The sequence below is a fragment of the Schistosoma haematobium genome, chromosome ZW, assembly GCF_000699445.3.
Source record: "Schistosoma haematobium chromosome ZW, whole genome shotgun sequence".
NCBI lineage: Eukaryota > Metazoa > Platyhelminthes > Trematoda > Strigeidida > Schistosomatidae > Schistosoma > Schistosoma haematobium.
In genome coordinates, this window is record NC_067195.1 from 24,150,799 (window position 1) to 24,168,250 (window position 17,452).

Genomic DNA, 17,452 nt, shown 5'->3' on the forward strand with positions numbered 1-17,452 from the left:
ATTTGTATCTCCTGTGTTAATATTCTTATTAAGTTAGTCAGTGCTTGATAACTGACACGTTTTGAAACGATTTCACTATATACCTTGGCTTCGATTTTGACCATAGGTCGCTTTTTCAGTCACTCAGTAAGCGGTTTTTCAACAACGTTTCTTGTATTTTGAAGTACGTTTTATTTATTATTGTAGAGAGGCCAATGAAGCGCTTAATCAGGCGGCTGTAATTTCAGGTGAAATGAAGGACAATAGGACCAGTGAGAGTAATTATGATGACTTAAATTTTTTACGGAAGCGCAAAAGTGAAATAGAACCACCTACTCCAAACAGAAAAAAGCGTAAATCCCATTATGTGAGTTTGATTAGTTACATTATTTGAAAAATCTCTCGTTTTTATCAATACAGGAAGATAGTCGCTTCACTACCACTGCTCGAGCCGTAGTTATCGAGTGACTATTGCATATTAGCAGTCCGATGGTCAACTATTTTCATACCAAAATACCTCTCATCTTTGTTCTATTTTAGTCAGTAACAACGTGCTTTCAGCTATCGAATTCAATAAAGGGTTAAATCTCTTGTTTTTTAATTCCCCTAACAATCATTGAAAGTGTTGAATACACTTCATCTGTTTAATGTCATTTTGACATTCTTATTTACATAAAATCCCTATTTGTGGATTCCTCGTTTTTGTGTTTTTTATATATAATAGATTTCTATTTTCGTCATTAAAGTGAAATATGTTTTCATTAACCAAGAATACTTTAGATTGTTTTTCCTTATGTTTTTGCGTCTAAAACTATAAAGTCATATTGGGATTGTTCAGCTGTATTCTCTTTTTGTTTCATTTTTGTGATGAGGTTAGACATCTTCATTTTCGAAGCCTCGCAATGTCCTTATTCACGAATTAGTAGAGGTCCAACATGCACTTTTATTATATAGGTGTCATTACCAAGGTTTGATTTGATAATTTCGAATAAATTGAGCATTGGGTTGATTGTTATAAATAAAAATAATATATTTGTAATATCCCAATGAGTAGAAAATTGGATTTTTCTGACGTTTCGTGGCTTAGTGTAAGTCACTTCTTCAGAGAATAAATAACCAAATTAAATTAATCCAAGTTTAAATAGTCCGTTGTACTATTTAAACTTGGATTAATTTAATTTGGTTATTTATTCTCTGAAGAAGTGACTTACACTAAGCCACGAAACGTCAGAAAAATCCAATTTTCTACTCATTGGGATATTACAAATATATTATTTTTATTTATGCACTTTTATTGTCTATATGACTCCACTAACTTCCTATACCTTCATGCTAACAAATATTTTTGTGGTGATTCACCTCCTGGGCCTATCGTTTCAAAAATATGGAAGCCGTGTATTCGGCTACTGAGTTGTGGTAAACAGTTCTGGTTCCGTTGATGTTAATTTCTTATTACTGTATTGACCAACACCTAAAATTTTGATTCTTTGTAAATATGTTGGGATGTTAACTTTGAGTATATTTTTTTGTTATCCAGTTGGCAACGCTAGAGTAATATGTCATGGACATCCAATGCAATACATATGTACTATCTTGTTTACTTACTTTATACCAATAGTCAAGATTTGTGTAACTGATATTGATTTTCAGTTCCTGATGTATAAGTAGCATTTTTTTACTTATCATCAGCTGATTGGAACTTAAAAGCACAAAAGAAATGTTATTGGTGACCAGACCATTTTAGATACCTAACATTTTAATGAGATCTTAATATAACAAGTATTAGGGATTTCTTGCTCGGCATAAACTTTTTTACTTCACAAAGATCTAATTAAAATAGAATTGAATTTGGAAGTTTATATGGACAGTAATAATTATAGGTCGTGCCAAACCGAAGATTTATTGAATTGATTTTTTGTGCCCATATCTGACTCTAATTTGACATTAATGTACCCCATATTTAATTTCGTAATTAACGATTGACATATCCCGTTAATACCCAACTGAATCAAAAATCCAAAATATCGCGAAAACATTTGTTTCATTCGTTATACTTTAGGTAGACAATCATGTCAGCGAAGACTGTGCAGATGCACCATTAAGTTAGGACACCAGCCGACTTATCCTAATTTTTCCTATGTATAAAATAGACTATATAAAATACAACGAGCAGATACACAAACAATTAGACTATATGTACAAACGCAAACATATCCTCTAAGTTAACGCGCGAATATCCAGCAAGGACAAATATGACTGTACAGAATATCCGGAGAGATTAGAATAATTTATCTGTCCAGAAACTAGAATCAATCACGTGGGTGTGAAACTGTCTCAAGAGATGACGTCAGAGGATTTCTAGAACTACAGTGTAATGACCAAATATGACTCACAAATCAAAGATTGTTGGTGAATCTCACCGTCTATAACAATGTACGGGTTTGTTTTGGGGCTTAGATATTGATCATTTGGTCGGTCAATAACGCCTCACGTCTTTCAAGGTACTATCCCTTTCAGCGGCTTCTTTGGTTGCTCCAAGAATAGCCAATAATCCAGGAACGTTTTCCATTAATACACTGTAAACTTCGGCTTCGTTTGCCATGACTACCACCAATATGTCTTCCTCTGATTTCGTGTGGAAGCCGATTAATATTACCAAGGCATTTACTTGTCCAAACTTACTCGTCGACCGGTACTTAATTTCAAAGTCCTAGCCCAACAGCGTAGGTACCTCTCGTTATTGGCGGTGTGTAAACTGGAATGTCCTTCTTACATCCGTGGTCTGTTAATAACGTGAACTGCTGACCAAACATTTTGTGGAACCTTTTCACGACGAAAGTAATAGGTAGAGCTCCCGTCCCTATTTGACTATAGTTCCTTTCTGTCACTATTAACGATCTTGGGAGATGAGCAATAACTTTTTCAGATCTATTAGGATAGTCGTGTGAAATGGCTGCTCATATTCCGTAGTTGGAAGCATCGAGAGCGACCACAGTTGATAGGGCTCGATTGTAATGTGTAGACGAAACATCTGACGATAGAAGCTGTTTTATTCTCTTGATGGCTTCTTGACATTCCACCAATTTCATCTACTATTCTTTGTCAGTAAGTAACGTAGTGGTGCTCGTGGGTGATAGAGGTTTGAAAGTTAACAGTATCATAGGGGACAAAAACGGAAGAAGACCTGATCCTGAAAATATCGAGGCTATTAATATTATGCTTAGTCCGTCCGACGTACCCACATTGTGATCCTTCTTGAAGATGGTCACCCATTATGATGCTGCTTCCTCCCGGACCTCCATCACCTGCGTGGACCACTCTTGAGTGTACTAGTGATTAAGTTCTATCTGTTGTAGACACTGACAAGATGTAATTTTTTTCTTAAATCATGTGAAATTCTAGAAATATTTGAAACGGGTTTTCAAAATTTGGATTTAAAATAACGCTTGCTATGGGAATAGAGTTAGACACTTCAGCACGTTGATCACTTTATTCTTTCCGGAAGTTTCTTCATTAATATAGGTCAGTGGCTAAAAAACGTTGACACCAATGCAGACAGATGGTTTAGAATTTTCATATTTCCTCTATTTATAGTATCAATAAGATACTAATAAGTTGATTGTTTTCTGTTTATTTGCTTCCTTTTTTTTCAATCTCTGGTTTATTTTGTATTTTATGTTACGAAACTTCTTAGTTTGTTGTTAAGACCAATGCACCACTGCACGCGTTTCTATACTTTTATGTCCTGCTTTCACTCAACTTTGGCTGCTGGGTGGCTTTACTAGCCCTCATATAAATGATGCAGCTTGAAGCTGAGTACATGAACATATACTTTGTAAATAAACTTGTCTATTCGCCATTCTCCATTTTCTTGCCAAACTCTGCACCTACTTTAATACTATGAGTTTATCCTGATTAGCTTTATTTGGTTGCGAATCCATAGTATTTAAAGGTTGTTAACATATGTAGCTTGCTAATAATTATTCAGAAATACCTTCGAAGCATTCATCGCGTGCGGTGGAATTACCGTGTAACTAGCTCTGAGACCGATTGTAGGTTACTAGATAGAGGTATTAACTCGACTAGAGTATATACCTAGATATGTTTAAATCTTTTGGGTGGGTTCCGGTAGACAGTCGTAATATAATAAACTGTTTACCTACCAGGTCTTAATGAATAGACTGGTAATCCAGTTTTAAATATCTCAGTTTGTTATTTTAATCTCTTTCCAGGATTTAGATAAAATAGTTTTTACTGATTCAACTAACAAAGAAGCTGAAGAGTTTTTACGTGATTATATTATAAATAAACGTTGGATTGAACCTAATTCACAACGAAGTAATAAAATTCCAACTTATTCTGATGTTCTACACGAATCCGGCTTAGATATAAATGGGGATAAACGGAAAAATCTTTTAAATGATGATGATATTCTTGATGAAGACGATGAATTCCTTGTTAAATTAAATAACTTAGAACAGGGACGTTTACACTCTTTAGGTGTTAATGTAAGTTTTACAGAAATATTATTTATAATTTATGATAGTAATAATTATCATTGCTTTTATTTCCTACAATCTTTATCCATCAATACTAAAAGTTTTATATCTATTTAGAAAACGTGAATCATGATGATGGCTTGCTAACTCCCCATTACTTGGATACACGAGAAATACGAATTTTATGCGGTAGATTTTGATACCGTATTCTTGAATTAACCGGTCTTTGGCTTATGTAATATTTATTTATACTATAATAATTATAACGATTGGCGTAAGGATAGTTATATCCAAAACTTGATCCCATGTTTAGATTTAACGTTCTTGAAAGGATCACCTTTACCATCTTACTAAGCAGCGTCTGTTATACATTATGTATAAAAGGAATCATCAAACCGATATTTTCAAAATGACTATTTTTATTCATCAAAACGTGCATTATTTTATGCGAAGAGAAAATTTCAATTTCTCAACTTTTCCCCTTTGTATCGTTAATCAGGTCACAGTGTTAACATGGTAACAGCCTTTCAATATGATAAGGTAATCATGACATAGTTTATCAGTTAATTATCTTATTTAAGTCTTATATTGTTTTCTATGGATAGGATGACAAGTAATTGTAACACGGCCAAGGTCATTCAGTTAAATTTCTTTTTAGGCTATTATTTCGGGACACTTTTTAAAGGTTCCATTGGATAATTGGATAGCTATTATCTTAGTCGTTCCAATATTTTTATATTTAAGTAGTTAGTCGAAGATAAAATAAGTTGAAAGTCTATATGTTTTACAGCTTACCCTGAAGATATCACTGATTATAAAAATTTTAGTTATCTTGTTATTTTCTTCACTTCATTACTGTATTAATAACGAAATAATGCTTTAATTGAGTGAGACTTTTTTACAGTGTCACAATAACTTTGAATCATTTCTTCATTTATGTGAGAATAATAAGTGAACCTATAAGCCTGTGGTTTAACAAACATTTAATCCAATCATTATTAATTTCGATTGGTGGCTAACAGTGGGACTCAGGACACTCCTTTAGGTGAAGATCTCAGGTACTTTATAGTGTTGAGGAAGATTCCGCAATATCAACTGCTTTCTCATAATTAAGAAATCTAATTTATAGTAATGATTTCCACGCGATTGACTGTTAAATAATGATTCGGATTGTCTCTGGTTGGTACATAGTCGATCCTTAAAAAATCCAGATTATTGATCTCGAAGTTGGACGTCTAGTGAATCTTTTGTTTTGTTCAGTAACACTGTCAAAAAGTTTGGTTGGCACTGAAACTTGTGTAATTCTTTTGTAGTTCTCACACTTCTTTCTTGAGTATCTTTATGAAGTATCACTCTTTCCAGTCTGTTGGTACCAATAGATATTGTAAGACCTAGAACTTGGTGCTTGTACTCAGTGTTGTCCATCCCAACCGTGGTATCCAGGTCTTCCATCAGAATGACCAGATCTTTTCCTGGTCATCTACCCAGGATGGACTGCAGCCTCATGAAACTGGTCTTTATAGTCTTCTCTGTAATCACTAGTGAGTACATAGCATTGGATGATATCGATTGTAATCCCTTTCTTCTTCTTTCCTTGAGGATGTTTTGATAATTCTAGAGCCGTCAGTCTTCTATTATTTGAGTGCTTATGGTGCCTTTCTTGGAGAAAATCGGTGCAAGTGGTTGTGTGTGAGAAATTTTTTTAACCAGAATGCAGTCACAGCTCTTCTTAACCTAATCTTTTCTGTCCAGATTGTATTTAATGTTTCTTACTTTTTGTAGGCGGCACGAAGCTGTATGTTCTCATTTGTGAGTTTATTTAAATGACCCTCCGGTTCTTCCACACTTTTCGGACACTACTTAGCTATATTACTTGTTGTTTCGGTTGTAAGAATCTCCATCAACCTTGTGACCTCCGAGGACTTTCGGTTTTCACTATTTGTAATACTTCTATATGAAAACCCTTCGACTCCCCGAGGTGAATGTGATTAGCGTTCTCTGGTCATTGACTTTGTGGCGGGGTTCATTTTTACGGATTTTGTGAGGTTGATAACCTCATACTCAACCTTTTTCTATTACCCGAGCTTTGGATACACATTAGCTTCAGAATAGCTCCAGTGAGAATTCATTTCCATAATAATAACAATAATAATATAATGACGTGTGTTTGTGAATTTAATCACATTTATAATGATAATAATCGTAACTTTATTGCTAATAATCTTCGCATCGTTGTTTTTTTGCTGTTCACTACAGACGGGTGTTACAAAACTACATAAAACTGAGCATCGTTTTGAAGAAGAAGATAAAGAATTTGTAAGATGGTATTTTTGTTGAATTCATTATGTTTATGTATAGAGTCATTTCAGTCATTTCTTCTGCAAATCAACTAACTGAAATTCACTTATAGTGGTTCTGTACAGTTTACTGTTTTAATAAATGATCATGGTTTGTCCACATTGAAATATAATATGAATTAAACACATAATAATCCATTTGCGATTCAGAAATAATTAAGCTCTTTATTTGTGTAAGTTAAAGGATTACTTATATCAAAAGATAAAACGTCCTGTGTTTAAATTATTCCAGAAAAACTGTCCAAATAATTAGATTGCATTTGGTTTCTGATATTCAATTGTTTTTGAACACTTACTTTAGAGTGTGTCATTCTTGTGAAGCAGACAAAACGTTGAACTTTTAATCATTTATTTGACTTTTCGAATCTGGCTTCATTTGATGCGTTTGGTCTGTCGAGATGCATGAAAACGTTAGCAAACTGAGAGATCGTGTTGACCTATTACGTAAGATTTTAAGGAGGTTGATTTGTCTTCTAGTGAGATTATTGTAGATATTAGCTGACGCTTGGAGATGTAAGGTAGTTTCGTGGGACGAGATGATTTTGCTAGCATGGATTCACTACCCTAGTTTCTCTCACTATTAAAAAAACAGTGATGATCCATATTACCACTATTCTCAGCTCTTCGTTTCTTATTAATATAATAAGTTATATATATCTGTTAAACTCGGATATTTTTATTTTGAAATATATCTATTCACAGATAAAATCCTACCCTCGAATTATAGAAAATAGTATTGGTCAAACACTCTGTGTTAAATCGAAACGAGCTGAACGAAGACAAGCTAAGATTGAACGTAAGAGAAAAGAAAAACAAGCTAAACTTCAAGAATTAACTCGCCTACGGAATCTAAAATTAAGTATGCTAGCTGAAAAAATTGAAAGAATTAAACGTACTTGTGGTCCAGGATCATTATTACTTGATGCTAATGAACTGATTGAATCACAGACTAAAGAATATGATAGTAATGATAATAATAAATTAAAAAATTCGACCAAGGTAGATGTCCTAGATGTTGCTGAATATTTAGATGAAGATTGGGATCCTGAAAAGCATGAAAAGTTGTTGGACTCAATGTTTGGAAAACATTATGAAGAAATAGATGAAGAGATAAAAAAGCCAGAGTTTTCGGATGATAGTGATCTAGAAGTGGAGCCTTCTGTAGATGATGGGCACGATTCACACATGAAACAAGTAAGATCCATAAATTTGTTTTTATTGTTTTTTGTCTTGTTACCGTCTTCCACTGCTAAGAATATCTTGGACACATTATTTCACTTGACTGGCCTCAAATTAGATCTAGAATTGGAAGCAAAAGTAAATGCATCCCCAAAATCTGAACAACTAACGATAGTATAATAATAACAGTATATATATAAAATTTACACAGCAATATGCAAGTATCATTTCAGTTCATCTGCTCTAGGTTATTCATTTAAAATGGACCAATTGGTATTCTCCAATTAGATCTTGTTACAAACATGCACTATTCAAGCCTCCATCCTGCTAACAGATCTTTATTTCACTATATAGTAATTGTTCTCTTTAATATAATGAAAATTTACATTTCATTTCTCATAAATCTTCCAAAGTATTCATGACAGCTCTATCTTCATACTTGCATAAAGTCAAACGTTTTGGTTTACCGACGAAATGTTTGGTTCTTTTGATTCTATCATTTGTGCGCAATATTGTATACCTTTGGCAGTTTGCGCGTACAAACAAAACCTGAGATCTAGCATAAATTCGGCTCACTTAGTTGAATCGATTTTGGTAATTATTGATTCACTTAATAATATGACTACTCTATAGTCTAAATGCCTCGTATTCATTCTCAACTTGGTAACTAGGGGAGCTTCATTTTATGCTATTAGACAATATAACGAAACTGTTGGCCCGATTATCTTCGGGCGATTATCTTCAATCGTATTTTAAATTGATATTTCCACCGTTTCACAATAAATTATTTCCTTTTGTTTTTATATGAGATCAGCATGAACCAGAAACATCTATTAATAATGATTCTGGAGACAATGTACCACTAAAACACTCGAGCAATTTGAATTCTAACTACAAACTATCTACTGCAAATAATAATAAGTCAATGCGTGGAAAACGGAGACTTTATGAAGCATTAGAGAGAAGTAAACCAATTTTCAATCCTGATGATTATCCAGACTATGAGGTAAGTGATGTCACTAAGTACGCGTTAAACAGTAAGGATATTAATACGTCTGATTTAACTGTTCTATTTATACAAACAGATAAACTTCAAAATGTTGTTGCTTTGGTTCGAATTATAGTGTGGCTGAAGTGCTAGCGTATCACTACCAATCAGTCAGTCAGCTACAACGTAGGATCAGGCACATATCTGCATCGGTCCAAGTTGCCATACCTCATTAGCACAACAAGATGAACAACGAATTCATAGAGGTAGTTAATTCAGTGGTGGTAATATATAAAAGAAAGATTGCATATAAGGATATAGTACAGGAAGAAAAGATTAGTTGGTAGAAAGAAAGATATAAAGCAATTTTAACCTCATAGTGTAAGGGAAGACAGAGAGTGCATACACCTACGCCATTGTGACCGATTCTGAGCCATGTCACCCAGAGTCTCCAATCATTGGTTACGATAGTCACGCGGACCCCAACCAAGTAGTCTGCATCTACCAACATGGCTAAGACTAGAAGTTAGTGACTTCAAGCACTGATGTCACGTTTTGGTTTGACCGTCCCTAACTTTCTTTCAACCATCCCCAACACTAGTCAGCATTACGCGTGGTGGTAATCGGTGTTCAGGCATACGTAACACGTGGCCCAACCATCTCAGTCTATGATGATTTACTATACTAGAATTAAAATTTATGGTTAGCTTCCAGTTATTTATTATTAGCCCATCAACTATATATGTTCTGTAATAATGTAATTATTAAATATTAGTATTAACCTTAATATGTGTCATGTTTTAAAAGGTGAATCCGTGCAATATCACTTGTTTAGCATACTGAATTCAACTATCTTAAATACAGATTAAAATCTGAGTTTTGAGATAGTATTAAATTGTCAAAAATGCTCATGATTATTGTTCACATAGGATAATTTTGTGACATCGCCACTGATGAACTGTCCGGTTGTTTGTATCATTATAATGTGTTCCTATACTTAGTCAATAAGAATATTTTTTATTACAACCATGATGAATACAATCTGTGATTCAGAATAAATATAAACGAAAAAAACTATGATTTTCTATAATATTTGATAATAACTTCATTATTATCTCTTCTAAATGTTTTGCAAATACAAAGGATACATTACACGGCGTCTTATATTTCTCACTATTTTATTCCATCCTCAAGTCTCTAGTTTAGACTGTTCATTTAATTTCTTTCCATGTTTATGAGTAATTTGCATACTTTCCATTGTTCTGTTATATTTCGTGTTGTGTTGCACATGAGAAAGTAATACTAAGTATTAAAAGTACATGTGATATGGATATAGATATTGTATTACAACTTTCTATTTCATGTTTATATTTGCAACAATTAATGTATGCATTTTTTCAGACCAAGATAATTTATGTTTGGTGTTTATATACAATAGATATGTGATTATTAAAGTTAACAGTAACCTAGATTCCGACCAAAATTAACCTATAGACCGTCAGATTTCTAACTTAAAATGAAACAATACTTTTCCAACGAGTGTAATCTTTTGCGACACTATGAGTATATGCTACCTTTGAACATAGGCTGCAACACTTGATAATTAACATTCAGGTGATGTCGTCTGAGTGCTTTACAGTTTGAACTAGAATTCAACCATTAATGACTGAGTTTCAATCACAGTATTCGTCTATATATATGACCCAAGGGGTGTTTGTTTGGTTATTAATTGGAACTTCTCGGACGTGTTTCGATTTTTCATATGTCCTCTGGTTACACTAAATCAACAGAGCCATCAAAGCCGATTCTGTCTGAGATAATTTTGTTTGCTCAGTTGCCCTCTCCATTAGTTTATTGTAAATCGATGTGATTCTCACTGTTTAAGACGATGGTATTGAAACAATTAAAAGAGTTTTAAATTATAAAAACCTGGTATCTTCTATCCTGATCTTACCTTGACCTGAGTAACTTTGGGTCGCGCCATCTGTGCGATCGTGGTTATTAATTTTTCATGTTGTTATTCGTAGTTACACTATTGTCTCAAATCATAAAATTCATTCAGCGGTCAACGCACATTATCATAATGGAAGCCTTATCATCGTCTGTGTTAACTAATAATCAGTATCTCAATAATTGATCGTGTCCTGTGTTCCACTGATAGAAGGATCCTGTTTATGCTGTATAATCTAGTCAGTAGTCAGTAAGCTACTTGATCAATGTTTTCGGTCTGCGTTTTGCTCACTTTGAAGCGTTTACTTGATTGTCATATTGATCGTCATCATCACTGTTGGCTTATAAATATTTGTGATTATTTAGTGATAGAGTAGTGAATGTCATATTAATTGAAATCTGTTGGTTATCTTCTACAATTTAAGGAGTTGTCTGTGGTTCTGTCGTCAAATCAGTTTCGATAATTAGATTTCAGGTTCAAATATCACTTTATCTGTCTTATTTAACACAATCTCTATTGCTTATACAATGGATACCTGAGTTAGAGACTTGTAGTTAGTTCTCACTTGACGATGGATTGTTGTAATTCTAAAAGTAACAAGCTAAGCCAACAAGAATCAAATACACTGAATAACCATGTTCAATTTATCATTAGCGTGATACTGTGATGTGACTTTGATCAATTTTGTCATATGGTCATTGTTGTAATTGTTGTTTCCCTTAATAACAAATATGTGTAAATCTCGCAATCTATAGAAATATTTTGAAGAATTTTATCAGTTACATTGTGAAGATATTATACCCGGTCCTACTTCCAATGAAGACGTTTACTGTCGTTTCAAATATCGTAATGTTATGCCAAATGATTTTGGCTTAAGTACAGAAGAAATACTAAAAGCTGATCCTAAAGAATTGAATGCATGGGTATCATTAAAACGTATCACAGCTTATTTGTAAGTGTTGTTTATTGTTACTTGTATGTAATATTCTTACAAATTCATTTTATCTATCTAGAAAATAAAATTACTTAGTTCGAAAATAGGGAAAAATAATTGTTTTAATCCACTTCCTTTACTTATTTGTTACTTCAGGAGAATGGAAAATGGTGTCGAACTGAAATTTCAGAATTGCATCATCATCTGTAGCCTTTAAAACCTGACTTTTTTAGAATCGTTATTACTCTTCGATTACTCTGTACACTACTTGAGATGAGCGGTTCATTTACAAAATGTTGTTAGTTTATATCGAACCTATAATATAATTAAAATTGGATTGTTATTTATATTTATCTTTCACATCCCTATTCAAGTACAGTATTCTGATTCAAGTTTCTTGAAATTATATCTGTCGATAAATGCTTTTCTAATTTGTATAACTGTTCAGATGCATATCATGTAGTACACTCAGTTGAACTACTCAACTTACTGAGATGTATACGTTATTCTTCATTAACTTAAGAGTTATTATCTTTTGAGAAATTCGTTGTTGAAAATCCGTAAATATGTTATTTGACGTTTTCCCTTTATATTATGCAATCTGTTTGATAGGTCACATGAAGAAGAAATGAAAGACCAAGAACTATATAGTTCTAATTATCAAATGAAACGTAAAATGAGTGTTTTAGGTTCATTAAATAATCCAAACGCTACTTGGTATCCTAATGAAAATCAAGATATTGAAAGGTTAGCTAATTATTGTGTTTATGTGTTTGTGACTATAAATTATTTCCTAACATTTTGCACTAGTATCATGTAACTCAATATCATCACGTAAATAATTTCAGCTTGTTGAAAAGAATTACTGAGAGTCTAAAAAGATAAAATGTATAGGGAATCAGCCGTTTAGTAATAATTAGTAGCAATGATAATAATCATTAAAGAGGAAGAATGTATTTGTAAAATCTCAGCGAATATAAATATCCGATTATTTTGTTGTTTGATTATATTTTCCTTGAAAAAGCTTGGACCAGATTGCCAGGCGAAACCTTGGATTTACTTCAAATTCTTTCGCTGAGATTTTACAAATACATTCTTCCTCTTTAATGTCACACATTAACTCGGCGCTCAAATATTGTGAAACTATTCGTTCAAATTTAGACGGAAGTTCTTATTAATTAATGATAATAATCCTTTATATAACCACTACTGTATACCACTTGATCTCGTTTCTTCTTTCTGCCATGGAATACATTTTTTTGTATTTACTCTGTCACTGTGATGTTTCGCTATTCCAATAAAAAGAATGCTTTTCTAAGAAGGCATAAATACTTAAATATGATAAATAAATGTCCTTATTGAGTGATGCCAAACACGTGAGCACTGCGTACCTTAGTTTCCCCATAAAAGAACAACTGGATTATTCCTTATTATTAGTTTTGAGTTTGTCAGCAGTGTTCATCCATGAAATCTCCAAATCAAAATAAGGTTTATTAAGTTCCACAGGTAACAAGATTTTGTTTACTAGGTAAGCCGTTATCCATTATTCCACAATATAATTTGTAATAAAACTTGGAGTTTTGATATTTAGGAGTGTATATTAACAAGTTTTATGTGATGATTGGTTTTGTTTTCAAATTTTACAATAAAATGGTGTCTGAGCTTTTATTCATGAAGAAATTGGAGCTAACTTTTTTGATTTCACTTTTCTTACATTTCCATCGTAAGCTCAGGATTGTTTTTATCATTGTACGTTCGTTGTTATTGCCTATATATATAGGAAAGGTTTTTCAAAATTTATTGGTTTGAAGTTAATTTGTATCACGAACAAATATTTATTTCACTAGTATGTTAGACTATTTAGCTATATTTCCCTTTTAATCTCATACTTCGACTTAAGGACTTCATACTTTTTGGGCAAGTGAAACCGACTTCCTATAGTAATAAGTTTATGGTAGGTGAATAGTGGCCGAAAAATGGAACATTCGACCTACGAAGTCAGTCTAACGTTAAATGACAGCAGATGTTCATCTGTAACATAAGATTACGATCACGTTTTTTGACCTTTAATACACGGTATCTTATAAGATCCACGTCTAGTGGTTAAAGTTGTGAGACGTTAGGACTAGGAATTAGAATTAGGGGTTTTATCACGAACTGACATCAACTATAATTCTAAAACGATATTTAGCCAAATAGATGAATGAATTTCGCGCCAAAATCTGATTGGTTCGTCCGTTAATTATAGTCTCGCTAAATATCTGATACGCATCCTAGTCGATTCTCAGATAAAATTCACCAATCAGAACGTCCTGTGCTTTGACCAATTACACGGACTGACAACAACTAACCTTGAGCACTCACACATTGTCCAGACTTCTATCAGGTCAGGATGCACTTTTTCAAGTTCGGGCAAGAGAATACAGTAGCAGACAAACCTTCCACTAGTTTTCATAAATGCATAGTCAGACCATAATAACTGCAAATAGAGAAATATAGCTTATTCACGATCTATTTACAAATGATCAAGAATGGAATAAGGAGTGAATAATGAGTTGGCAGTAATTAAGGAACTGTTAAATGTAGTCTTTGAGTCCAACTAAAGCTTACAATACGGAGAGTATGAGAATTTTATAATCCTGTTACTCAATAATTATACAATATATATATACACATAATGGTTGTAAAATAGTTCCAACAGTTAGCACCTTCTGAGAATATTCGTCCTACCATAGCAATCCACTATTCCTTCATTCTTAGTACCTTTCTTAACTATTAGTACGACGCCAAACTTTTGCATATAATACAGCATAAATACTTTTGAATTGTGTCATTTGTAAATTAGAAAGGTCAGAATAATTCGTTGTAAGTGTCAAGTTGTATTCAGTATAACAATAATAAAATAAATCGTGTTCTCACACAACGAATCAATGAGATTGCAGATTATGTGCTACTCCATGTGTCTGTCAGTTTAATATGTAATTTAGCGGCCTTTAGTATCTTTTAATTGATCTTCTTAGTTGATGTGTCAAAGTATCACCCGATATATCCCCTTTAAAATAAAGTTTTGGCAAAAGAGTTTTCTTGATGACTATGTTGGAGTTTGCCCTATTTTTACATTCCGATTCATATTTTTTGACGAAACTGTATTGGTAGCCGTTATTTTGTAGTGTACTTTTTAGTATATCTACATTATTTTCAAAACATAATAGTCTGAATCTATGGCTGAAACATACGACCAGATTTATTCCTTATTGAAAGCTATAAAGCTATGAAAATAAGTATACTGACCAGTCTGTATGTCTGTTATGATGGACGTTGTCCGAAATCTGATACTGATACACGATGTGTTACGCGCTAACCCCCCCAACTGACTACTTGAGCGAAAACACAATAATGGATGGGAAAGTATATTGGGTGGGTTACCTAACAAAATGCACAAATACTCCTTTATGTATATACAACTCTGAACCTTTGGAAATCAATCAATTTCTTAGCCTATGAAACACCTAGGTCCGTCAGATCACTGATGGCTGCCATTGATTGACCTTCTCACTAGGCTACTTCTGATGAGTCCACTCTATCAGTATCCTTTCTAAATGAAATTTTTTTTATGGAATCGTCTATCTTTCTAGAAAGGATAACACTAAGGAAAGCTATACTGTTATCATACTCCTCTTCGCTAGTAAATTTGATAGTTGGGTGAATTTTCTTGATATTGTTCAACAGCTATTGTTTATTAATACTGTAGTCACGCACGGTTAGCTTGTCATCTATATATCGACAGTAATAACCTAACCTATTCGGATATCTTCCTTCATTTTCTACTGTGTCTAGAAAAATATTAGCGAACATCGGACCCTGGGAAGATCCCATTACTACTCCATATATTTGTCTATATAATTTTTTATTAAGCATGAAGCAGATATCCCTTGCTCATCTCAGCAAGAGCTTCATTTTATTTCCTGCTATTGGTAACTTGAATTTGCCCACATATGTAGTTAATGGTTTCTGTCAGTGGAATATTTGTGGGCAAAGATAAAATAGTTTTATCTTTCATCCTATCTACTACTACGTATACAAGGTTAACTACATCCTTAACTATGTACCTAACCAAGTGTTGGTGTTGTGATTCTAATACGTTCACCAACCATTTTGCTGTTAAATGTTGTTGTGATTTTGAGATATCTAGAATCGGGTCTAAAGGAATCACTGGTTTATGAAACTTATGCTTGTCATAGAACAGAAAGGTATGTATTCCAGAAGGTCCTAGTTCGTCATATGTTTACTGAAAAAAGTATTGCTGTTGTTTTAGGTGTTTTAATCCTGTAGTTAGTTGGTGACCGATCTTTTTATTGAGGTTCTCACACTATCCAAGTTTTTGGAGTTTGGTCTGACCATTCAGAAGAATATTCATCTTATATACATAATCAGTGTTGCTTAGAACTACGGTGCTTTATCCGTTATTTGACTTAGTGACTTATTTCTCGTTCGATCTACAGTAGCGTAAACGTTGGATATAAGCTTGTAATCCATAAAACAAGAGAAAATATTCGTTCGTTGTCTTTGAAGTTACTGACTAGTCCTTATTTGTGATTTGTTTTCTTGTGAATACTTTTGATATGAGAAGCTCTAATTCTTATCTGGGGTCCGAAAAATGTATTATTCTCAACCATTTATGACCCGTATTTCCATAACTTAAATAAAATCAGTACATATTAGTAACTTTTCGATGGACTTCATATGCAGCTGTTTTATTTGAAATCGGTTCTTGAATTTACGGGAAAATACTATTTTACCTTATGATTTTTTTTATAACACTGTCATGCCAATGTTTCAAGTAGTCGTTTTTGTAAGTTTTCATTTAAATTGCTTTCTTATGCAATAAAACTGATAAAACTTTGTGATTTTATGCGGGGTTTCACAAAACATTAATGTAACATAATCCTTTTGTTTTTATTTACCAATATAATTCAGTAGTAGTGGGTCATCGAAAAAAAAGCGCAGACGTCATAAAAAGAAAAAACGATTCTGTTCAGAGGCTCAAGCAGTCAAACTCAGTGATAATGACAACAATAATAGCAACAATGTTAATCCAATAGAACAAAATGAAAACGATATCGAAAATTCAGAAAAACGGGTGAAATTAGGAAAAACGAAAAAGAAGTATGTTAAAGACGCAAACAAATTAGACACAAAGAATATCTTTAAGTCTCGTCTTCAGGCGGCTGGTATAACCTTGAAAGAATATCATCGTACAATGCGGCGAGAAAACAATTGTAAATCTGAATGCGTCAATAAATAAAATATCTCTTGGTTTGAAAATGGTTATCTTCAACTTAACCAATTTTGTATTCCATGGCCTTAAATGGGAATCTATGTATGCGTCGTACTTCGTTGTTGCGAAGTTGAAACATTCTATAACTGATATACTTCGCAATAATACAGTCAAAAAAGTAGAACTGTAGGTTAATATAAACGAAAACAGAGAGTTTATGAATATAATATCGTCACGACGATATCAGCTTTTAGATCACATCTGAGAATGTTACTTTAATACAGAAG

At 33.1% G+C, this 17,452-nt stretch overlaps 1 protein-coding gene across 2 annotated transcripts in view; it reads left to right on the forward strand.

Moving 5' to 3' along the window:
- KRI1_2 (KRRI-Interacting protein 1) overlaps positions 1–17,212 on the forward strand; it is a 55,884-nt gene extending 38,672 nt beyond the window's left edge. The window contains exons 12-19 of one of the 2 annotated variants that reach the window (XM_051210762.1): positions 187–346; positions 4,212–4,487; positions 6,735–6,794; positions 7,538–8,029; positions 8,829–9,020; positions 11,709–11,905; positions 12,500–12,634; positions 16,868–17,212. The gene's annotated coding sequence lies outside the window, so the exon portion shown is untranslated. Of the gene's footprint in view, positions 1–186; positions 347–4,211; positions 4,488–6,734; positions 6,795–7,537; positions 8,030–8,828; positions 12,635–16,864 lie in introns of both variants that reach the window. The other variant, XM_051210763.1, reaches the window with a different exon arrangement.
- The last annotated feature ends 240 nt before the right edge of the window (positions 17,213–17,452 follow it).